Source organism: Schistocerca gregaria, chromosome X (assembly GCF_023897955.1).
Source record: "Schistocerca gregaria isolate iqSchGreg1 chromosome X, iqSchGreg1.2, whole genome shotgun sequence".
NCBI classification, from domain to species: Eukaryota; Metazoa; Arthropoda; class Insecta; order Orthoptera; family Acrididae; genus Schistocerca; species Schistocerca gregaria.
Window position 1 is genome coordinate 512,383,710 of NC_064931.1, and position 26,214 is coordinate 512,409,923.

The following is a 26,214-nucleotide window of genomic DNA, read 5'->3' on the forward strand; positions in this document are numbered from 1 at the left end:
ATGACCAGAGCACCCTCAGTGGGCTGAAGTCACTCTCAGAACTGTTCTACAAATTCAGGGTCCGCTCCTCTTGGCACCAACGTGTTACTGTTTCTGGTCCTGACCTGCTTGCTTTTCTACACCAATCTCCAGGCTCTGGGATTACAAGAACATATGTAACTTCACATGGTTATCCAGAATATCATACCATTTTCACGATACTTCTTGATATCAAGCACATAGCAAATATCACTTGCATAGTAGTATCGCTCACACACCATAATTCTGAAGATATACACTGGAAATTATTTCTCTAGAAAACCGAAACTTTAGCGAGGTGGAGTGTGCTGTAAACCACTGAGCAACTAGAAACTTATCCCACCTCTACATCAAAACTTAAAAAATCTGATATTTCCACTCATGAATATTGATGTCGGTGATGTAACAGATTCCAAATCATTATTATAATCTACAAAGTCAACTAAGGTGTTTCTCACACCTAGAGAACCAGCAAACGTGTCTTCCACCTGCTAGATGCACACATCACAATCGATGTTCCCTCATCTAAATAAAGGTGCAAAATGTGCAGAAGCAGTCTACTGGACAGTTTGCATGGGAGGGAATAATGGTCCAACACAAATACATGCCCATACTGAACCTTCTGAAATTTCCACGCGATCATGAAAGCTGTCCAGCACATACTAAGTATTAGTTTGCTATTCAATCACCTAGAGGACACCATGGTTAAGTCAGCTACATTCCTACATCTCAACAGACCTCTTTATTCAGACAGATCCTACTGTTAGCTGGAAACATGAATCATTCCCACCACGGGTCACCAGCGCTCCACGCCAAGCACGCATAGGCAGAATCATCGTCCTAGAAAGCCAGCAACATATATACATGGTGTCGGGAGGAAAGGTCAATATTTTATTATATTGAAAGGAACTTTAATCTGCAAAACTGATGTGCACAACGTGAATGTATATGCAATACAACAGGACCGTAACATGATCTCCTTAACAAGGCACAGGTACATGCCATGTTTACGCTATGCAACCTACCATGTATTATTGTCATGTGATGTACATAGTACTATCACCATTGTTTGCATAGTTGTGCCATGTAAGCTGCATTGTGTAGTGCACTGGCAATGAATTGGTAAACTGTGTAGTGTATTGTGTTAGCCGTGTTCATTCAAGCGCTGCTAACAATGCCACATGTCTACAGTAATGAGGACTACGCAGAAACGGTGTATGTCTATGGTTTCTGCGAAGGTAGTGATACCGCTGCAAGAGAAGACTACCACAGGCACTTTCCAACTTGACTACACGATCAGAGAGTGTTTACCAAAGTGTTTACCACTTTTCGGGCAACAGGCTCTCTTCCAAGTAGAAATTTCTCATCCGAGTGTGCATGTCAACAAACTTTGCAAGAACAGGAAAAAATTAGCTCAAGTGTTGAGCGAGTCCCGGTACGAGCATATGAAGAATGTCCCTGCATATGAATTTACCACAGACACGTGTATGGGAAACATTACATGCAGAAAACCTGTAGCCATTTCACATACAGCGTGTCCAAAATCTCCACATTGGCAACAATGCCCAACAACTACAGTTCTGTCACTGGGTAATTGAGAATAGTCATTTGCTTCCCTACATACTATTCACTGATGAAGCCTGGTTTTTCATGACACGGAATAAACAACACACTCAAAAATCATCATCGATGGTCACAGGAATATACACATGCTTCAGTGGATAGCAATTTCCAAGTCCGTTTTGCCATAAACGTTTGGTGCGGCATGATCGGTAACTTTTGGTAGGTCCACCAGCAATTGAAGGGAGAGAGGTACCTGCATTTTTTGGAAAATTCATTTGTGGAACTATTGGAAGACATTGCTTTAGCCAAGTGAACTGGAATGTGCTTTCAGCATGACAGTGCCCCTCCACATGTTACCGTAAGTGTGAGGGAGCATCTCAATCGCACCTATCCTCATCGATGGATTGGCTGTGGTGGGGTTGGATGAAATCAGAGGTGCACAAAGTGAAGGTAGATAAACAAGATAAACTGCGTCGTTGAATCCTGGGCACTGCTGAATTCATTAGGAACCAACCACTGGCAATTGAGCAAGCAACACAACATGTTATCGCTAGAGCGCAAAACTGCATTGACATTCATGGTGGGATATTTGAACCTGTTCTGTTAACTGTACAACATCTGTACGGTAAGTGTTAAAGCTGTTTGTGAAAGACGTAGTACACCTTTTCAACTGAATACATGTAAAATGGATGTTGTAATGCATTATGTACTAAATGCAAAGGAAATAAACATTATGTATTAATGTCTAACATAACTGTACTTCTCTGTAACATTGTCTTCAAGAAAATCACCTAACAGTCCAGTTGTGTTGTGTATACGTTCACATTGTGCACATCAATTGTGTAGAATTAAAGTTTCTTTCAATACCCATATCTCCCTAACAAAGCATTTGCGGACCTATTTTCATACAACATTTTATGTACAGAATTACTTATACTATTACTGTGTAAAATATTGACCTTTCCCCCAAAACATCCTGTAAATATTACTATCACGCTCTCAATTGAACGACATTCGTCAATGAGCAAAATATCGGAAATACTCCCTGCTGACGGCTGTAGTTCTGGAAATAGAAATATCTGTACCATTCTTATGACTTGGCATACTTTCCCCCCTCGCTGTCACAATATTCCACGTCAAATCCATTCCTTCCTTATGACTCGACAGTCATTTTCTTTGCACATGTCTGAACACTAACACATACTTCATAGGCCTGATGCTCAAGGCGAACTTATCATGCATCCCCTACTACTAAGTATAATACTTCACCAATAAATGATTGCCAGCGATACAAAATAATACCGATTGAGGATAAAGGACGGGTGGACATTTCTCACAAGCATTTCTTGTGAGTGGCACCACTGTGTCTTAGAAAGGGAGACGGTAACTGTCTTACAAACCACTGTATGTTAAAAAACACGGTCATATTACTATCACAACCAGTCTTGGTTCTGCAGGTGCACACAAGTATTCATGTTAAAACCTATACTCACTTTATAAGTCAACTTATGGCATTACCTCTGAATGAATTGGTTTTTTCCAAGCAAATACTGTGACACTGAATATAGACGGTGATCGCTGGAGTGTATATTATCAGACCAGCAGTGCAGTTACACGTATACCACAATGCAACCTCGTGATAAAATCACAGAATTTTGAAAGTGATTCAGCTAAGTAACATGCTATGAAACCAGTGTTTGCAACTCCCTCATGCCGCTGCTAGATATTTCTCCAGTATTTGTAATGTATTCTGTCTCAATGACATGTCAGAGGTTCTGTGGTATATCCACTGGGTTATAGGCGAAGGTCGGTTGAGAAGCATCACGAACTGTAAATGGTGTGCTGATTGAGGTGGTAAGAAATGTACACATGGCTTTCAGATCTCTTGCATTACACACTCTGGTAGAAATGCTGTCTGGGATTAGAAATCAAATCTTTCCATTCAACCACATACCTGCACTGGGTGCTGTGGAGAAGTCCTTTAATGATTACTGTCACTAGGGAATCATATTTCTGGCACTGTTATATCTCAAAACAAATCACCTTTTTGAACGTATCAGCTTCAGTAAAATTTTAGACAGCCATTATACAATTTTCCAAAATGTTACCCCCTCCCAGACTCGGCACACCCACCCTGCAGCTTTGCACATGCGATCGTTCCAATTCAAGTCAGAACTGAGTAGAAGTCAGAGAGATCTGTATCTACCACCTCCTGCAACCTTTGCAGAAACAGGCTAAACTGAGTTAGAGCTATAGGACTGTGTTCTGACCATTTGGTGGAAATGGGGAGGAGGGGGCATGTTGTCCTAACTCCACCAACGGTGTGCGATGTGCAAAGGCAGCGCCAAACGAAGCACACTCCTGCAAAGTTAGAGAAGACTGTCTGTGACCGACCCTCCATGCAACACAGTCACCAATATAGTCTGCAGCAGACCATAAGCTGAATTAATATCTATATAGGAATCATATGGCGTATTTATAAAGCATCAAACAAACACACATCTGTTGCAGTGGTATACTCTGATGTAAGGGATCCACCTTGTAGACTATGTTGGATACTAGGTGAGAGGCTTTTTTCTTTTTGTTTGTAGATAAAGAAATATAGTCCTCTTAATTGGTATTTATTAATTTGTATAAGAAAATTACACCCTCATTATCATCACCTTCATCATCTTTATATTCTTCGGGTAACATATACCACCATGGTGGTGGTGGTGGTGGTGGTGGTGGTGGTGGTGGGTTCTGCAGTGACAGTGACACCGTACTATCTGGTAGAGCCCCTGAAACAAAAATAAATAAGATGAAATACAATCAACTTACTTCTATGCCTCACATACACACAGCATCAGTTATGAACAGAAATCCGCCACGAATTTTCTGTATATTAGCAGACCCTGTCATAGAACCCAGGTCACACCCCGTACTCCAGGGATCACTAAACAATACCACATGTATACAGTATATTTATGAATCAAGTACCGTTGACATAAATGGAGAAACGAGAATGATGGATAATTTGACTTATATTAGATGACTAGCAACTGAAGTCTTATGTAAAATCAGTAAGCGAGTCTAAGGGTTCCATTCAGCACCTTGTTGACCAGTCCAGTGCAGTGCAGCAGTTTAAGACAGCAAAACCAAAGCGCAAGTTAATAATTTCACATTTAAGACATCGTTCTCGCATGAAGAACTGTGCAAACATGCCGTCTGTTGGGTTTCAAACAGACCCCCTCATATGGATGACATATAATTAAGTATGCTTGACATAGAGAAGCTACTTAAAGATTGAAAAACGCAAACAAATCATCTGGTTCGGAAGGCATCCCATTTGATTTTTACTAAGAGTACTCTAAGGCATTGGTCCATTACCCCGTCTGCATTTATCATGGATCTCCCTCTCTCTTGTCCAACACAAAGTCCCAAATGAGTGGGGAAAAAAAGAGTGGATGACTCCAGTATATATAAGGAATGTGAAGTAACAGACAAGCAAAATTGTATACCAATATCCCTAACTTCAGCTTGCGGCAGAATCCTTGTAGATATTCTCAGTGCGAACATAATAAACTTTCTTGAGGCTAGGCTGTTTACGGTCATGAATCAGCATGGTTTTAGAAAGCATCACTCGTGATAAACTCGGCATGCCTTTATTTCACACGATATACCGAGAACTACGAATGAAGGGTAACAGGTAGATTATAGATTTCAGGAAGGTATAAGACACTATGTCCCTTCCAAGCCTGTTAAAGGCACAAGCATATGCAATAGGATCAGAGATATGTGAATGGCTATATCCAATATGCTGCCCAGTGTGATAGGATCACTGCTGTTCTCTTTATACATAAATGATTTGACGGACAGTAGTCTGCTGATGATGCTGCAGCATACGATAAGACATCAAAGTTCAGTGACTGTAAGAGGACAAAAGACAACTTACACAAAATTCCCAGTTGGTGTGATGAATGGCCACTAGCCTTAAATCCGGAAAAATGCAAGTTAATGTTGATGAATAGAAGGAATAAACCCTAACATTCGGATGCAGTATTATTGGCATCCTGCTTACTTCACCGGTGCCTTTGATCTGCACCAGGTCAGAGTGAAGAAACACAAGAAATTAAGAGAATGTCATTTGAAGCTAACTACCAAATGATTCTACCGCCGCCAACATACATTGCGCATAAGGACCGTGAAGACATAAGGAAGATTATACAGACAGTCGTCCTACCATCACTCTATTATAGATTAAGTGTACATGGAGTCCACTGAACTTGAAGAATTCGAAACATGCTTTGCCATAGACATATGCAAGTGCCGCTGAAAGTATTGTTTGCAGGAAAAAAAAAAATAAAAAAATAAAAAACAGGACTTAATGATTTCGAGGAAGGTTAAGACCTAATGGATGGGGTGCCATGTCAGGACCATCATGGGGAATGCATTCGACATTATTCTGTGTTATTTTCATAAACACGTTCTGTTAGGCCAAGAATTGTCCATGCAGACAAGCTGAGACATCACGAAAGCTCCTACAAAGGTGACCGGTAGCTATCTCATGGGCACTATACAAATATCGAGGGTCAACTTGGCTAGTATTTTACACAGCCATGTGACACCAGTATAAACTGAGAACCTTTTGGATGCACTTGTGATAGTGTGTTGGTAGGCAATCATTTCAAGACGATGCGTCAGTCACGCTTGGCTGGTCAACATGTGCACGGCTAGACACACCTCGCATATACCGTTAGGATCGCTAGAAACTATGCAGCCTGTGCTATTCTGGGACGGATTTCTGCAGTGTCTGTGAGGGTGAATCGCTCGGCAATTAGGTCATCGATGGACTGCAGATAGAGAGAGGAAGTGTGTCAGCAATGTTGAACACTTTCGCACGGTCCAGAAGGTGACTTCCCTCTAATTTACACAGACATGTGACGTCAGTGTAACATTCGAAAAACTAACTATAGACGTGACTTTCACCTGCCGTCGGCAGCGGTGTCATAGCAATGGCTCGCGCTCTGGTGCTGATTTGCGTCTGGGTGAGTGTTTGCACTCGACATTATTTTCGGGTGTTTAAGCATTGCTAGTGTTTCCATACAGTTACACATGCATTATTTTTTGACAATTTAAGAGTTGTTTTCGTGTGTTACACTATTTTGTGAACAGGTATGCAGTGCACGATTTCGACAGCTGACTATTAGCAAGCGTGTTTGGAGAGCGCTTTAGATTTATCATTTTTACAATTTAAGAGTTATTTGCATCTCTGCACATCAGTGTACTGCATTATTTCGGTGGTCTGTAGACTAATTACTGTGACCTCAAGCATGCAAAGGTGAGTGTTTTGTACCAGTGTAAACTGTATGCAATATTTCGACAGTTTATAATTAGTGAGCATATCTGCACATCAGTGTACTGCATTATTTCGGTGATTTACAAGTAGTTTGCAGGTCTGCAAACTGTGTATTGTGACCCCAATCACGTCAGAGCGAGTGCTTGGTATCAGGGCAATAAATGAACCACGCAAAATCCATAGCTAAATACATTATTTCAAAATAAATAAAGTACACTAATTCCTCTCTCCACCAGACCAGCACAAGCTGAGTCCCGCCATTTTTCCCCTCCAGGCCACCATCTTGGATTACGACACACGGAGGGACGATGCCGCCCTATAGTGGCACCACTGTGCACTAAGTCAGTCGGACTTCTGGCCTAATAGTGAAGACACTGGATGGATCTACTGCCTCAACTTGTTTATTTAAACACTGCATGCAAAATAAAGACTTATGCACATGCTATCTAGCACAGGCTGAGTCCTTTTCCCACCGATTCCTAAGAAGAGATGGCGGCGGATGTCTTAGGTTAGTGGAGGTAGCCCAAGTGACCTATTTTCCTGCCATTTTCTTAAGTTAGTGGAGGTAGCCATGGCGTGTTGCATTGTCTTGCTGGAATTTGAACTTGCCGCCATTTTCTGGGGGAGGGGACACGAAGGGGTTAGGTTAGTGGAGGTAGCCCAATTGACCTACCTTCCCTCCAAAATTTGAACTTTGCGACATTGTCATATCTACCGCCACCATCTTGCATCTGCCATTTTGAATACATTTGGCAACAATCGGTGGCGTCCCTGTTGTCCCACTACTATAGATACTTTTATGGTTTTAGGAGAGGTATCAGAAATGTCTCCCTCCACGAGTTGGGAAAGTCGCCTGTATATCATATTAGATTACAATATTTGAGGAGGATCCTTTGACACTGGCAGCAAATGTCGAAGCATGCAATACCAGATTTGATCGTGACCAGGTGCATCATCAGGCCGATTCGAACTTCCCAGCATTTTAGGAACGAAACCCAACAAAAACAACGCATTTTGGCAAAATCTTTGGTGTGCAACAACGTTTACAATGCTTACTTTCGTATTACGAATGTATAAACATGAATTCCGCCAAAAATGGCACGACAGCTTCCGAAACACTGAAATCGAGACTGCGACGCGCTTTTGTCAGCCACTAATGGCTCATGCCATGTGATCTCGCCAGTCAATGACAGCAGATATTCACGGACACGTGATGCAGTCACCCAATAGCAACAGCATTCTTCTCTAACACACAAATAGGATAAAATAATGATTCAAATTAATATGCGTAAGTAAAGCTACGAAAAAAGCTGAGCTTTCACATTTAATATTGGTCGTTAAAATTTTTTTGCCGTTGTTTTTCGAGGGTGTTGTAACACAGTATCCTAAACGCACAACGTAAATTGCAGCAGATGAATATTTCTCACAAAACAATTATAAATTTCATTGCTGGGCAACCAACGTTTCATGGGTTAACTGGCTGAATATACTTTCTGTAAGAAATCACTTCGCATTTTTTGAAAGGCTTCTCTATTCTTTTGCCATCGTTATTGCATAATTTGTGTTCTATGAAAGAACTAAAATAACTATGAAAAACTAACATTGAACCTTGGTCTTTTTTAGCTTATGTTACCCTTTGAGAGATACCAAACACAAAAGTACAAGTAAAATTTTAAATAATCACATAAATGGCTGGTCTTCTGGGCTGGAATTTTTCTAAGTGGCTAGTCCTCAAAGTGTTACGTTCTGAATAAGAATCTTACATTCCGCATTTAAGTACTTCATCGTATATTCTCACACGTAACATATTTCATCTTGTGTAGAAGGAATTTACTTTGTAAGTAGTGGTTCTCAAATTACCATTCGTAATACTTTCCTGCGACCTCTTCGAAATGTGAACAGTTCTGACGTCGCGCTCACACGAGGCCCACGAGAAAAACGTGTCAAAAGCAGTTTGTTTTGTCGTCGGCAGACGCTTGTGTGTGCGCTGTATTTTGTTGTTATAAATGGGGCAATTTCTTTGCAAACGAAGTTTTATTTTGGTGTTATTCCCTCGTTTATGTTTTATTGCTGCAGTATTATTCTACACTAGCGGGCAAACTAAAGTTCTTCGTTAGAGTATCAGTTCTTACCAGTGAAAATTACAAAAAATGTAACTGAAAAATAAAACAATGGAAAAATTCCCGCCTTTTTGCCGGATTTCTCCCCGATGAAGGAATTCCCGAATTTTTCCTGGCTTTCCCGTGACGTATACACCCTGAACTTTATATATTTTTTGCAAGATGCTTTGAATAAATCTATTTTTAATGCCATGCAGTGGCATTTCTTTAACATAATTTCAGAATCTTGTGATTTGCACACGAAGTCATCTATTAACATTGTGCTAATGCAGGATGCTGAAAGTTTCGCGCAGACCCAAGATAAATATAACATTGAATATTTTGATGAATTGATAATTATATGATTTGAAATACACATACTGATTTGTATTAAATTTCATTAGATTACTATGAAAAATGTTCACATTTAAAACACAGAGGACCACTCATTTATTCTCAATGTCTAACAATATTTATGCTGTTAGGCTGTGACTTGTTAGCACAGTATTCGCTGTTTTGAGAACTTGATGGCGCAACTGTAACATTTTACCTCATCTTGGGTTCCAGCCATTTCTCAATCACAATTTCTCCTTGACGTGGTATTCCTGAATGGTATTGCAAAAATGAAATTGGAAATTGTTAGCAAGTCAACCCACGAAACGCATGGGTCCGGGTTTCAGTCCTAGTCTAACACTATTCTATCGTGCTACAACTGTCTCACTACAAAATTTATATTTCCACCAAAACTTAGATAACAGATAACTAACTGAAACACTCAGCAGCCGGCAGGTGTTGTTGATATACCTCGCTGTGGACAGCTGAAAATGTGTGCCCCGACCGGGACTCAAACCCGGGATCTCCTGCTTACATGGCAGACGCTCTATCCATCTGAGCCACTGAGGACACAGATGAATAGCGCGACTGCAGGGACTTATCTCTTGCATGCTTTCCGTGAGACTCACATTCCCAACTGTCCACAACTCTACATATGTAATGTACCTTGTAGACATTAGCCCATCCACTCATTACTTGAGCACGCTTGTATCTGTTCTTTCGAGAACAGTTACTGTCTTCATATATATGTAGTTAAAGGCTACCCAGCCATTGACCTTCGTCTGTGCAAATGAGTACAGGTTGCCCAAACACTTATGGGAATCGCCAAAGCGTGTGCTAGTAATGAGTGGATGGGTAAATGTCTATAAGGTACATTACATAGGCAGAATTGTGAACAGTTGGGAATGCAAGTCTCACGGGAAGCGTGCAAGAGATAAGTCCCTGCAGTCGCGCTATTCATCTGTGTGCTCGGTGGCTCAGATGGATAGAGCGTCTGCCATGTAAGCAGGAGAGCCCGGGTTCGAGTCCCGGTCGGGGCACACATTTTCAGCTGTCCACATCGAGGTATATCAACGTCACCTGTCGGCAGCTGAGGGTTACAGTTAGTTATCATTTATTCCTGGGAAAAGCTGCACGGTCATCAACAGTATGTGTTCTTTCGAGAACAGTTACTGTCTTCATATATACTTAGATAACCTTTCTTACTTCCCAATTCCACAGAAAGGAGGTGCGAAGATTACTTAACTATAAGTTTAATAAGTCACGGCTGCAGAATATTAACACGAGTCCTTTACAGAAGAAAGGAAAAACGCGTAGAAGCCGACCTCTAGGAAGATCAGTCTGGATACCGGAGAAATGTAGGAACACGCGAGGCAATACTGACACTTCGACTTCTCACAGAAGGAGGCACACGTACGTTTATAGCAACTGTAGACTTCGAGAAAGCTTTTGACAATGTTGACTGGAATACTTTCTTTCAAAGTCTAAAAGTTCCAGAGGTAAAATTCAGGGAGCAAAAGGCTATTTACAATTTGTGCAGAGGGCAGTTTTAAGTGTTGAGGGGCGTGAAAGGGAAGCAGTGGTTCAGAAGGGAGTGAGCCAAGGTTGTAGCCTATCCCCAATGTTATTCAATCTGAGTACTGAGTGAGGAGGTACTGAATAGATTTGGGGAGACGAGAAATTTGTGATACAACCTGACTAAAAGAAGGGATCAGTTGGTAGGAGACGTTCTGTGGCATCAAATGATCACCAATTCAGTACTGGAGGGAAGGGGGGGGGAGAGAGAGGGGGGGGAGAGAGAGGGGGGGGAGAGAGAGAGAGAGGGGGGGAGAGAGAGAGAGGGGGGGGAGAGAGGGGGGGAGAGAGAGGGGGGGGAGAGAGAGAGAGAGGGGGGGAGAGAGAGAGAGGGGGGGAGGGGAGAGGGGGGAGAGAGAGAGGGGGGAGAGAGAGAGGGGGGGAGAGAGAGGGGGGGAGAGAGAGAGGGAGAGAGAGAGAGGGGGGGAGAGAGGGGGGGGTAGAGAGAGAGGGGGGGAGAGAGAGAGGGGGGGGAGAGAGAGAGGGGGGAGAGAGAGGGGGGGAGAGAGAGGGGGGAGAGAGAGGGGGGGAGAGAGAGAGAGGGAGAGAGAGAGAGAGAGAGAGAGAGAGAGAGAGAGAGAGAGAGAGAGAGAGAGAGAGAGAGAGAGTGTGAGGGGGGTAAAAATTGTAGAGGGAGACCGAGAGATGAATACAGTACGCAGATCAAGAGGGATGTAGGTTGCCGTAGTTACTTGGAGATGAAGAGGCTTGCAGAGGATAAAGTAGGATGGACAGTTGCATCAAACCAGTCTTTGGACTACGACAACATTTCCATTTCTTATGATCTGTAAGTATAGCACTTTCTCATCTAAGTGATAATGATTAGCAAGTTCACATTAATGTAAATTTATTTCAATCATGGTGTGCTTATCTTTAAGAAGATAAAAAATATTTGTGCATGTTTCTGGCACAGTCCTGAGTGTTTGAGCTGATATCGCACAACTGAGCTTCAGCTTCTCTTAGCTCCTTCCAGTGACTAAAAACTGAAGTGTGGCAATAAGCCATTCTTTAGGAGAAATAGATTCCCTCCTCCTAGTATCTTACTTTTGAATAATGTTGGAAACTCGTGCAAGGAGGTCTCCTCGTTCATTCATAAACAGTTTTTATAACCTTGTGGCACATTGCCATCTAGTTGTGACAATAGAGACATATGATTAAATTTATTTTGCTCTAATAGGTATTTATTTGCCGACAAGCAAGGTCGTTTTCTTTTTTCCTCATCACATACAGCTACAACCAATACAAAATCTATTGCACACATGACACTGTACCAACACTAGGTCTGAAGCTCAACAATGTATGAAGCACACCCTACCTGTTGGGTTTGCTGCTGGGTTGAATGTCAGGTGCTTGTCAACCAACATGTTCAACTGTCTATGGGTGTCATAAAACCTGTTGTTCTGTGAGGTAGGCATGCAGAGGCAGCACACAAGCACTGGCAGGGCATGGATGGTGAAGGAAATCAGGCATGTCATTTGCCTTTAAGTTATTTATAGGAAACATAGAAAACCTAAATCTGGATGAGTGGAAAGGGATTTGAACTGCCAGTCTCCTGATCCAGACCTCTACACCACCTCACTCAGTATAAACAGTATTTTTTCCATACATCTTCCAACATGCAGTAACTTGTCAAAAGAAAGTCCCAAATGCATTGAAGTCAAACAGTGATGGATGCTATGTATAAAAATGCTACTATTCAGTTTCTGATTCCAACCCACTAACTTTCTAAGAAGATAGAAATATGCTGGTGCTCATGTTAGTAAGCCAAGCTGCTTATGCAAATCTGTACCCTTGGTTTCAGAGAGCCCTCAAATTGGCAGATGCAAGTAGGTGAACTGGGCAGGTTGTGGCACAAAGTAGAATACTGATAACGTTATTTGAACTTTGACCCCAATAACAACTTCGTTACTTGGGCTCTGAAATTCTCTCCTGGAGCCAGCCCTCCCCCCCTCATGGGCTCCCCTATTCACACTATCAATTGTGCAGACAGTACCACAACCAGTCATCCACCAGCAGCAGGAGCAGGAGCACCAGTAGCCACAGCAAGCACCCAATAAGTATTAACAAATAATAGTATTCATCAAAATATTGATAGTATCATAGTCTTGCTATTGTAACTGTTTTACTGTTGTTCTTTCAGCAGCACTATGTTGCAGGTGCTGCATGTGTTCAATTGACACTCGAGAAGAATTTCAGAAGTGTCGTTGTTGTAAAAATCTAACAAAGAAATATGCTCAGTTTTCTACATCAAGACTGGAGGGGCATGATAAGTGAGGAGCAGCCCAAGACCGTAGACAGGTGGAACGTTGTTCAGCAAATAATGGCAATGCAGCAGAATTTCAAGAAAATGCGTTACATGACAAACACACCACACTGCACGTGTTGGACTTCTAAACCTGTCCTAAAATGCCGATCCAGTCTCCCACCATGCAACAAGCACTGGTAATTCATCTATAATTATGTTTTTATGTCTGTACGACATTATACTTAGGGCTTTATTTATGTTCTTACTATTACATTGGTAGTAGAAGTGTTTACAGCAGTCTGTAAATAGTGTGTTAAACACTGATGTGGTGTCGAAAATAAAAAAGAACAACAAATATCCGTGCATAGTGATCTCTCACTACATTTGAGCCCTGGCAGTGACGATGGAAGATGTCAACTGCAAGTATTTGAAAAAGCATACCAGTATCATGTCACAATTCTAAGCATTCGTTGCTTTTTATTAAATTTTTTCCATGGCATCTGATGATGATGACGATGACAATGATGTAGTGCAGGTGAGATCCATTTGCAGTGTTGCGGAAGCGATCAGATCAACTTGCTGGTGTTACAATTTTCTCGAAATTGTAATGTCAACATTCTTGGCAGCTATACAGGGTGAAGGAAAGTCGCGCACTTGGGCTTCGCAGTGTGAATCCTCACATGCCACTGATAAAAAATGTCTTTCACAACATTTTGTACGGCAAGTAAATCTGGCAGAAAAAGGACATTAAAGAGTGGCAACCTGGCAACACTGTAGCCACACGTATGGTAACTATCTGTATCAGTACATGTTAGTCGTACTGTACCGTTGGTGCAGTACGTAGACTTTTGGGTTAGCATGCAGGAGGTTGAGGGTTCAATCCTGGATTGAGGCCTATGTTTTTTATTCAGTAAATGTAGTCCAGTTGGTACAGTATCCGGCATCTTAATCACCAGCAGCGATTACAGTGGGTACTCTTGAAAACATCTGCACTTATACGACAATCGTAGAAATGGAAGATTGGTCAGCTTTGAAAGAAGGCCTTTCCATGTCGTGGATGAGAATTTATTTGCCCACTTCACTACTAGTGCGAAACCTATTATCTTTGTACCCTCCTCCAATGGTCCCATAGATTAGGACCAACTATTATTCTTGCCTCATTCAGGTCCATTACATTTCGTTAGGGCCTTACGTCACCAGTAGGACTAGCAACATGGTTTGCAAATAATGTCCAAACTCTGTTACTATTTGTATCTGTTATCTCCAAGGTCCCACTAATTATGCTTTTCAACAGCGAGTCTGGTAACTGCATGCTTTTTAGTATGTATCTCAATGCATTATTATTATTATTATTATTATTATTATTATTATTATTATTATTATTATTATTCTATCGATGAGACTGTGGAAACATCATGTCTATTACTGTTAGGGAAACACTGTAATTTGAAACTGAACATTTCACAATTAGAGGTGTCGGGATGAATCGTGCAGAATAATATCTGTCAGAGGGGTAATGCGTGTTAGTTGAAACAGCGCTCAGGACTGACAGCTTGTTTATACTGTGTGTGCTGTCCACCAGACAAGAACTAGTTGCGAGTGGAGTAACATGCCTGTGACAGACTCCAATGTACATGCATACACATATCAAATCATCTCATTGTAAACCTCTAAACCAGTGTGGCAGATATATGGCAAACACAGACGATGAAGTTGTGGATATACTTCTGGTCCTTGGTGCATCTGATAACTGGGCTGGTGTTGCCGTTCATGAATATGCTGCTAGATATCCTCATCAATGCTATGCAGATAAAAATGTGTTTCATCATCTGGAGCTGCACCATTGGGAGTCAGGTTCTCTCCTTCCACCATCGCATGACATAGATCATCCACTGACTCGCTGTACTCCAGCTACTGAGAAGTTATTCTGGAGGTTATACACCAAGAACCTTCGCGAAGTACACGTAGCGTAGCAAGGCATCTTTGTGTCTCACAACGCACTGTCACTAACTTGTTGCTGGAGCATGCACTGCAGTCTCATCAGTATACTTTCATGCAACACCTACATCCTGCACATCGCCATCAGCAGATGTAGTTCTGTGAATGGTCCCAACAACAACAGGATACCTACAATGACTTTGTGAACACCATAATATGGTCGGATGAAGCACCATTCCCTCGTGAGGATGTCTTCAATATGCACAATGCCCACATGTCACCCATGACTGTGGACATCAAGTTCGTTTATGGTATCAATGTCTGGGCCAGCTTATTGAGCAACAGGTGTTTGGGAACCTACATGTTGCAAGACTGGTTGACTGGACGAAGGTATCATACATTCCTCTCAAAGTATCTGCCTGATGCGCTGGAAGATGTTCCACATGTTCAGTAGAGGATATGGTTCCAACATGATGGTGCACCTCAACACTTAGTGTGCGACAGTTTTTGGACAGAACATTTCCAAGGAAATGGCTCGGATGTGGAGGTCCAGTCGTATGGCTATCGCATTCACCTAATCTAAATCCCCTAGTTTTCTTCCTTTGAGGCCACTCTAAGGAACCCGTATGATTCAGCAAGTTGCACAATGTCTGGACATGCAGGGAGCTTGCTTTGAGCATCTGTTGTTGTTAGGACAATGTATTCAGTTGTGATGTTCATGCAGTCATTAATATGGACATTATTATGGTCACTGGTTTCTAATGTGCGACATCTGAGCACTCATATTACAGGTAGTATAAATGACAAGCAGATGTTGTGTTATTGTACTGTGCTATTGTCTTTACATCTCGAAATTGATACTGTTTTTGTAGTTATTCTTTCCTATGACAGATCATTTGTTGGAACTGTCTATTTCTTGTTTGTCTAACCACATATTTGTTACGTTCAGATTTACAAAATATTGTAAATTTAGGATACATGTGACCTAAGAAACAGTGTATAGTACAGTATGAAATGCCAGAATGAAATTAGCAAGTAAACAAACGCACCCCAACCCAGGATCGAACCCTCGGCCTCGTGCATGCTAACCCAAAAGTCTAACCATTGCACCAACAGTATAGTACGACTAATATGTACTGATACAGATAGTTACCATACATGTAGCTACAGTGTTGCCAAGTTGTCACCCTTTAACACCCTTTTTCTGCCTGAAGTACTTGCCAGATGAAATTTTGTGACCGACATTTTTTTTATCGCTGGAATGTGAAGAGTCGCACTGCAAAGGCCGAGTGCATGAATTTTGCTTCACCCTGTATAATGAACTAAATGAAGAAGAAGAAGAAATGAATCACAATGTAATTTTCAATGTGAAAAACCATTCTGTACATATCATTGCAGTGGATACCACAAAGACATGTAAGTACACTTTATCTTTTATGAGAGTGAGATTATGCTTCCATTATAGGATCTCTGATTTCAAGAGAGTGATTAAGGGCAGCACTCTGCAGACACCAACAAATGCTTATACAGGGTGTTACAAAAAGGTACTGCCAAACTTCAGGAAACATTCCTCACACAAAAATAAAGAAAAGATGTTATGTGGACATGTGTCCGGAAACGCTTACTTTCCATGTTAGAGCTCATTTTAGTTTCGTCAGTATGTACTGTACTTCCTCGATTCACCGCCAGTGGCCCAACTGACAGAAGGTAATGCTGACTTCGGTGCTTGTGTTGACATGCGACTCATTGCTCTACAGTACTAGCATCAAGCACATCAGTGCGTTGCATCAACAGGTTAGTGTTCATCACGAACGTGGTTTTGCAGTCAGTGCAATGTTTAAAAATGCGGAGTTGGCAGATGCCCATTTGATGTATGGATTAGCACGGGGCAATAACTGTGGCGCGGTACGTTTGTATCGAGACAGATTTCCAGAACGAAGGTGTCCCGACAAGAAGACGTTCGAAGCAATTGATCGGCATCTTAGGGAGCACGGAACATTCCAGCCTATGACTCGCGACTGGGGAAGACCTAGAACGACGAGGACACCTGCAATGGATGAGGCAATTCTTCGTACAGTTGATGATAACCCTAATGTCAGCGTCAGAGAAGTTGCTGCTGTACAAGGTAACGTTGACCACATTACTGTATGGAGAGTGCTACGGGAGAACCAGTTGTTTCCGTACCATGTACAGCATGTGCAGCTGATTGGCCTCCACGGGTACACTTCTGTGAATGGTTCATCCAACAAGGTGTCAATCCTCATTTCAGTGCAAATATTGTCTTTATGGATGAGGCTTCATTCCAATGTGATCAAATTGTAAATTTTCACAATCAACATGTCTGGGCTGACGAGAATCCGCACGCAATTGTGCAATCACATCATCAACACAGATTTTCTGTGAACGTTTGGGCAGGCATTGTTGGTGGTGTCTTGATTGGGCCCCATATTCTTCCACCTACGCTCAATGGAGCACGTTATCATGATTTCATACGGGATACTCTACCTGTGCTGCTATAACATGTGCCTTTACAAGTACAACAGAACATGTGGTTCATGCACGATGGAGCTTCTGCACATTTCAGTTGAAGTGTTCGTACGCTTCTCAACAACAGATTCGGTGACTGATGGATTGGAAGACGCGGACAAATTCCATGGCCTCCACGCTCTCCTGACTTCAACCCTCCTGACTTTCATTTATGGGGGCATTTGAAAGCTCTTGTCTACGCAACCACGGTACCAAATGTAGAGACTCTTCGTGGTCGTATTGTGGACGACTGTGATACAATATGCCATTCTCCAGGGCTGCATCAGCGCATTAGGGATTCCATGCGATGGAGGGTGGATGCATGTATCCTCACTAATGGAGGACATTTTGAACATTTCCTGTAACAAAGTGTTTGAAGTCACGCTGGTACGTTCTGTTGCTGTGTGTTTCCATTCCATGATTAATGTGATTTGAAGAGAAGTAATAAAATGAGCTCTAACATGGAAAGTAAGCGTTTCCAGACACAGGTTCACATAACATATTTCTTTTCTTTGTGTGTGAGGAATGTTTCCTGGAAGTATGGCCGTACCTTTTTGTAACAACCTGTATAATTGGGTTTAACATGAACCCCAGATGAGCTTTATCATCTGAATGGCTAACTCATTGAAAAATCCTCTCAAGATAAATCATGCATTGTATTGCATGCATTAAAATTATATGTGAATATCATGTGAGATCATTAAAGCTCAGTCAGTATAATACTAGATTCATATGTAGCATCAGTAGTACTATTAACATGACAGACTAATTTTACCTATGCTCATCACATACATTTTATGAACAAAAAACCACTTGTAATAAGGACTTTTTATTACTTTTTTTCCTCTATATCCTACAAAATGCATTTTAATGGATGGTGGTCCATCAATCTCATACTGCCCATTCACATAATAGTGCTTACAGTAGGCTCCACATTTAGAAATAACAGCATTATTTTTGAACACTTGAGGTAACAAATGAAATCCATGTGGGATATCACACAATCATGGTATAACTTACATGGGAAATAGATAATCAACAGCATTCGGACACTGCCATTTTTTTCCCCCAAGTTTTTCATAGACATCAATGTGCACCTTACACATTTTTAGATTTTATATGAAGCACATACAGAATAGTTACTCCATAATCTTCAAATCTGTGCACCATTCTGCAGTAATAATTTGCTGTAGCACAGTTTACACATTCTGCTAAGGTGATTCTGTCATAAACACTGGGGTCCTCCCTTCACCATTGTCACCACCCTACAGCAGCAGCAGTGATTTGAATCCACTATGAGATATATCAGCACTCACATCAGTAATACATTCACCACAGTCACAAAAGTTAATGGTCAGAGCGAATACCCTACAGTGCGACATCTAAGCATCAAGAAACACGACGACATTTATCACCATTGCTACTATGACTTTAAACTGACTTCTGTGCTCATTGCACACTTACATTTATATGCTTCAAATGCTGTAACACCGCTAGTGAAAAATCTACATAAGCAGGCTTTGGTAGTTCAACTGCTGTCATGTGACCAAGTGAACTTCAACAAGTTATGCCCTACACTTCAGCTACTCACTGTGCAGCAAGTATGCAGTCATGTAAGTATTAGTGGTTATACAATTAATGTAGTCAGAAAAATTAACCCCAAAGTAATACTATCCAGAGATGAATGGAACTGCCTGTTTGTTAACTCAATGCAGATGGAATCAATCTTCTATGGAAGCATACAGTCGCAGTGAATAGTGTTGGGCAAATATATAGTTACAGCAGGAGGCATCCGAACAGTAAAACTCTCTAATGAGAGTGAATTTATGTACTTGCAGGAAACTACCTTCAAGAACTTAACGTATGGTAGTTATGCGATCCATTAGGCACTGGCCACAGATTCATTTGGCAGTGGTGACGATGTTCTGGCCGGTCGGTGTATCTGCAAAAAATCCCAGTGGATAAATACATAGTCATCGCGATGGCTGACTGGACGAAGCAAGCACTGCTGTTTTAAGAAGCTTGTAATAACTGACTTGTCCTGCAGTGATACTGGAAACCTAAGGCGAAATAAGAACATATGTCATTACTTCCTGACGACACCTGTATTTTGTGGAATTTTCAGGTTGTGGGAAGACTAATGTTATTGTGTCACTGATAACACATCCCAAGATGGTTTGATTCCAGCATGTATACATAATGCAACACTATTTCATCCAAAATACCAGCTAATACAGGAGATTTTATATTGTATTGATAGAGTTAAATACCAGACATGCAGCGAAAGAAGTGATAGGCCACCACTAGAAAAGGTCCAACAACCTATTTATATTCGATGATGTCACCATGGAGAATCAGATATGAAGATCTACATCTACAGGGATACTCTGCAAATTACACTTAAGTGCCTGATAGAGTGTTCATGAATGCTTCGGCCATAATGGAAAAGCGAATGTATTTTATTTGAGCTAGACATATTTCTTGATTCCAAAGCTGTTGATCCGTGATTGTACTAGTCACAAAATCACTTTCAAACAGAACATTATAAATTTAAAACGCATTTACCGGATACATGCCAGTACCAACAATATGTTCAATGAATTTATAAACATCTGCACAGATCACTGGGGTTATACACAGTACAGGTTTATGTTTGTTGAAAAAAGTAGGAAACTGATAGACATTACAGATGAAACTTCCAGGGGAGTTTTGTTATCAAAAAACAGTTTCAGTATATGATACAATATGTAATTGATGTGTTTGTATGTATGTTGAGCATTCAGACCGATAGGGGGGTTATGCATAGACAGGAATAAAACGCTCCCAGTTTTACAGCCACATCAATTCGAATAAAATCCTCGAGCTTTTGATGGCCATCCCCGCCATCGTCGTCAGGAGTTCACTGACTGCCGGGGCTGTTACAGTCTCTCGCTTATATAGGCATCAGCAGCCAATCAGATCGATGCAATGTGGCGCGCGTAAGTCGACCCGGGCAGCTAGTGGAGCTATTGCCTGTGGCAGCACCGGTGACGTCAGGTTGCACCAGGCGCAGGGGCCAGGTTTGAAACTGCCGCTCCCGTGCCGCGCATCTGTCTCTGCTTTCTTTCTATGTCCAATGCCCGTCCCCATGCCCTGCTGAGTGTGTATCCCTGGTCTCTGTTGAAATTATTGATGTTTAAGCGAATCTCTGCCACTTCCTTTATGACGGAGTACCAATATGTAGACGCATGAGCCAACACTTTTGTATTTTCGAACTGTATTTCATGTCTGTTTTCTAGGCAATGCTCCGCTATGGCCGACTTGTCAAGCTCCCTTTGTTTTATATGGCGCTTGTGCTCAGTACAACGCTCCGCAACCATGCCAATTGTCTGTCCAATGTACATGCTGCCACATTCACAGGGTACACCACACACACTGGACACTAAGAGCAATATCGTCTTAACAGGGTGCAACATATCTCGTGTTTTAGAGGTGTGCCGGAACACTGGTCTTGCCCATGTTTTTGCAGCAGACTTCCTAACTTACTGCTAGTTGCTCCACAGTATGGCAGCAATACAGTCCGTTTGGCCTCTTCTACTGATTCACCAGGTGTCTTGTCGGCAGCCCTTGAAAGCTTTTGCGATGTGTCTTTTGCTGTACCCATTTTCCCCAAAAACACGTTGTAAGTTCTGCAATTCAGACTGTAGGTGGTCGTTGTCAGAGATAATCTTGGCTCTATGAACCAAGATGTTCAGGACAGCTTTCTTGTGTACAGGGAAACTATTGGCGTTGAAGTACCAATCAGTGTGTGTTGGTTTCCGGTACACTGAATGACCAAGCTGACGTCCTGCCTTCCGATCAACCAAAAGATCCAAGAATGGTAGCTTGCCGTGCTTTTCCATCTCGACAGTAAATTTAATGATGGAATGGACACCATTCGTATGATCGACGAACTGCTGTAGTGTATCTTCACCATGAGGCCATATCAGGAAGGTGTCATCAACGTATCATAGAAAGCAAGATGGCCGTAATGTCACAGTTTGCAGAGCCTGCTCCTCAAAGTGCTCCATGAAGAAATTTGCAACCGCTGGAGACAGTGGTGATCCCATGCTGTGCCGTCAGTCATAATATTCATCACAGTATAAAAAGTACGTTGCGTTACGACGTGATGGAACAACTTAATGATTCGAGATGGAAAATGTTGGGCCAAAAGATCCAGCGTATCTTGTATTGGCACCCTCATAAAAATTAACACAACATCCAGGCTAACCATTAGGCCGTTTGGGCCTATCTTCATTCTCTTTGTGGTCTCAACAAATTTATGCGAGTTAACAACATGGTGTTCACAATGTCCCAATTTTGGTGCTAATAATCCTGTCAGATGTTTAGTAAGTCTTTAGGTGGGCGAACTGATTGCACTAACAATGGGCCTCAGGGGAGCACTTTCCTTGTGTATCTTTGGTAATCCATAATGCCTGGGAGGTCTGGCAGCACGAGGCGTTAATTTCTTCACCATTTCATCTGGTAAGACAGAATTCTTCAATAACTTCCCCGTCTTTCTGACAATGGCCTGTGTGGGATCACAACTAAACTTGCGGTACATGGGGTTTTCAAATAAATGTAGCATCTTCAGGTGGTAGTCTGCAGAGTACAGGACCACGGTGGCATTCCCTTCGTCGGCTGGCAAGACAACCAAGTCTTCATTCTCACGTAATAACCGTAAGCAACGTCGTTCCTCCTGGCTAACATTAGATTTTGGTGGCTTAGCTTTCGCCAGGATACAGCTGGTAGTTAGCCTGATGTCCTCAGCTGCATCGTGCGAAAGATTCCTAACGCACTGCTCTATTCCACTCATTATATCCAATATTGGCAGACGTCGTGGAGCTGAAGAAAAGTTGAGGTCTTTTCTCAGTGATGATATAGAGCTGTTGTCCAGTTGGAAAGATTAACAACCGTTCTATGGGCCTTATCGGGTTTCATAACAGTTCTTCCGTGATCCAGTCGCTCGAACTTGGCACATTGCTTCGACGTTTCCTTGGATAAATGTGCATGTTGTTGCGCTGCCGTGACTACATCCACCAACTCCCAATCGAACGGTGACAGTGTTTATGACAAAGACAGATGACACTCACGTAGGTTCTTGGCATTATGATCGAGCTCGAGAATGTTTTATTCATGTGAAGCTATCAAGAAAGTACTACTTCATCATTCTACGCAAGTGCAGTTGTTGGGCAACATCACGCAAATGATAACTGTAAAAGTTCATTAAATAGGAGAAACATTACAAGCCATAAATGAAACTCTTACACTCTGTGGAACAGAAATGTGGACATTACGTAGTGCAATGTAATCAGTAACTGTAAAGAATCATGAAATAGAAGAAACATTGGAAGATACTAAACAAAATCCTCCAATAAATATTAAGGAGAAAAAGATTTTGAAGAAGGTACTAGAAGCCTTCTACAGTTAGTCAATTTAGCAAATACAAAGGTCAACAGGACTGAAAAAACAGTTTTAGACATATGAAGAGAGACTATATAAGATGCAGGTAATCACAAAGCCAGCTTAGTGTACAGCTACATATCGACAAAACGCAAAGTCATTAAGGTGCAGAAGGTATTCGACAAAAATTAAGACTACTATAAGTAGGACAGCTGCAGTGAAATCTAACTCAGTCTGAAACTTTTAAACTAGTTACTGAGTCCACTGAATGACTCTCAGTAGCTGGAATAGAATAATTATAATATGCAAATGTTGATTTCATTAATCATCAAAGTGATAACATGGACACAATGCAGTGTGATTATAATTAAAGTCGTCAAATATCAACGGAATATTATCGGACAATGGGGCAAAAGTTTGGCAAAAGAAAAAAAAAAAAAAGAAAGAAAGAAGGTAGTGTGAAAACTGATCAATAGATGGCGCTGTATGTGTCAGAATACGTAAATGAAAACACCTGTCATGCGCAGGTACATGGTACATGGTTTTTCCTCGCTTCGTGTTCGCAAAGTTCGCCATCACTGTCTCAATGCAGGATGTGCTGCACTCTGCTTGTAAAGCTGTATTACAAGAATGATGACTGTGCACATGTCACTCTGCAGAAGTTCCAGACACGGAAGGGTTTGAAAAAAGGCACTGGTCCAATGACTGCCATAGGTCTGGAGAAAATGATTCAGAAATTTGAAAAGACAGGTTTCTTTGGTGTGCAGGCTGGTAGAGGAAGGAAACGAATTGATTCTACATCAGTGGAAGCAGTGGCTACGGCAATGCAGGAGGAGACGAGTGGTGGTGTGTAAACGTGTAGTGCATGGAGAATTGCTTGAACATTGGACATACCCATGAACATGGTGACTAAAATCGCACGAAACATCCTTCTTTGCTATCCATTCAAAATTACCCATGTGCACGAGTTGCTTCCTGTTGAGCTGCCAGCAAGAGAGTCCTCTACTTTAGAATTTCTTGCTCACATGCAAGTGGACAACGATTGGCTGTGGAAGATTTTGTGGATAGACTAAGCACACTTCCATCTGACAGGATATGTGAATACGCAGAATTGTTAAATTTGGGCAGTGGATAATCCACACGCAAATCAACCAGTAACACTGTGTGGTGCGGGTTTACAGCATCATTTATCATAGGGACTACTTTTTCGAAGAGACAGATGCTTCCGGTTCTGTTACCTGTAGAGTCACTGGTAAGTGCTATGAGTGTCTTTTGTGCAACCCCTCCAAGAGAGTGGATGTGCGGATGGGATCACTTTTATGCGAGATGGCGCACCTCCGCACATTGTAAAACCAGTTAAGCAGCTGCTGAAGCATTATTTTGGAAATGCTAGAATTATCAGCCACCATTTCCATACAGTCTGGCCGTCCCGATCATGTGATCTTAATCCATGTGACTCCTGGCTGCGAGGCTATCTGAAAGATGTTGTGTTCAGTGTTCCAACTGAGAACTTAGCTGCACTGAAGGCACACACCGTGCAACACATTATGAATGTGACCCCGGAAACACTTCGATCAGTTGTGGTACATGGTGTTTCTCAATTTCAACTTGTTGCAGAAAACAGTGGACAGAATATTGAACATGTTTTGCACAAGTCACACAGAAATTAATAATCTGATTTGATTTCGATTTCTGCCTTTTATGTGGTTTTAGGCCTCAGAACAATTAAAAACCAATGTGACTGATGCTTTTTATGCGCTGTTGACCTCAGGGCAATTGAAAACTGATTTTTCCCATCTGATGTGATATGACCTTGCCATGGTGGATGGGCTAACGTAACTAACAATATCACACCTGTACACCTATGGACACTGAGTAGTATAGTTTGTTTAATGTCAAACATACACGTTAGGCATTGTTGTATGATTAATTTGTCATTTGTAATTGGCCACTATTAAATTATCATGCTTACAGTGCCATCTACAGCTACATTTTGTAAATATTCATTTTCTCCCTTCTCCAACAATATTCCGCTGCAATTTGACGTCAATCAGACCAGTGGTGTTATTCTACAGCAGTTTGAGAGTTTAACTTTAATTATAATCACTGTGTATATGGCTTCAACAAGGCAAGCGTTTTTCTCATAATTTCTTTTGCAAGCCAGAAGTGACCACAGAAAGAGGTACCGGTTTTTATTTTGGACATTAATAATGACCTCTGTATCAGCTACATCCTTTGGAAGGCAGATATGTAAGGACCCTCATGTATTTAATCATACACATTTACACTGCCCCCCATAAGTTTGGAAAAACTATCCTAAGCATCAGAACGGAGCAAGATGAGAGTGATCTATGTGAGTTATTGGTTAGAATACTGAATAGTATGCTCAAAGAACGATTAATAATAATACAGTATTGTGTTGTAGAAGCAGTTCCATTAAACATGCCAGGTTGCATCAGTAGATGGCACGATCGTGTAGAGGTACCTTGTTTACAGTTCTGTTCAGTTGTAGTTCTGTTTTTACGAAGGTAGGTCACACTGCGAAAGAAGGTAGTATATGCAGCAAAAATGACTAAAAAATGGCACCAAGTGCCAGATTTCTTATGATTCAGCAGTAAAGATGATTACTTTACACCAAGAAGGCAATAGTGCTTGATAAATATAACAGAAATTGAAGATTTTCATCATCAGCTGTCAAGACCATACACCAGCATCAAGATACAGACTCCTATTATTACCATTCTCACTCAGAAGCACACAGGAAAAAACTGAACAATGTCAAAAGAATTTGGTAGGGACTAGTAAATGTCACAGGTTCAAAATTTTCTGTTAATTGACGGCTGAACTAAATACAACAGCGAATGAGTAAACAGTGAGACAGTGCCTGGCAGAAAATCTGAAGGGTTATGTAGCACCAAGGAAACCACTGTTGCAACCTGTTAACTAGAAGGAGAGACTTCAGTGTGCTATGACGCACGGACATTGGACAGCATGGGATTGTAAAAGTGTTATTAACTCATGAATCCAAGTAAGAAGTACTTGGAAGTAAACAATGCCAATTCCCATGCCATTTAACCTATGAACGCTTGAATCCTTAGTGTGTAATTCCAACTGTGAAGCTTGGAGGGGGTTCCGTGATGGTATGGGGGTCTTCCAGA

The 26,214-nt window shown here is 41.6% G+C and overlaps 1 long non-coding RNA gene and 1 other non-coding gene across 4 annotated transcripts in view; one reads left to right on the forward strand and one right to left on the reverse strand.

Moving 5' to 3' along the window:
* Window positions 1-4,185: 4,185 nt before the first annotated feature.
* LOC126297685 (uncharacterized) overlaps window positions 4,186-26,214 on the reverse strand; it is a 193,158-nt gene continuing 171,129 nt past the window's right edge. For all 3 annotated transcript variants that reach the window (XR_007552563.1, XR_007552562.1, XR_007552564.1), the window contains one exon: window positions 4,186-4,361. This is a non-coding gene — a long non-coding RNA (uncharacterized LOC126297685). The remainder of the gene's footprint in view (window positions 4,362-26,214) is intronic.
* Trnat-ugu (transfer RNA threonine (anticodon UGU)) lies at window positions 10,317-10,391 on the forward strand. Its single transcript has one exon. It is a non-coding gene; the product is annotated as a tRNA-Thr (tRNA).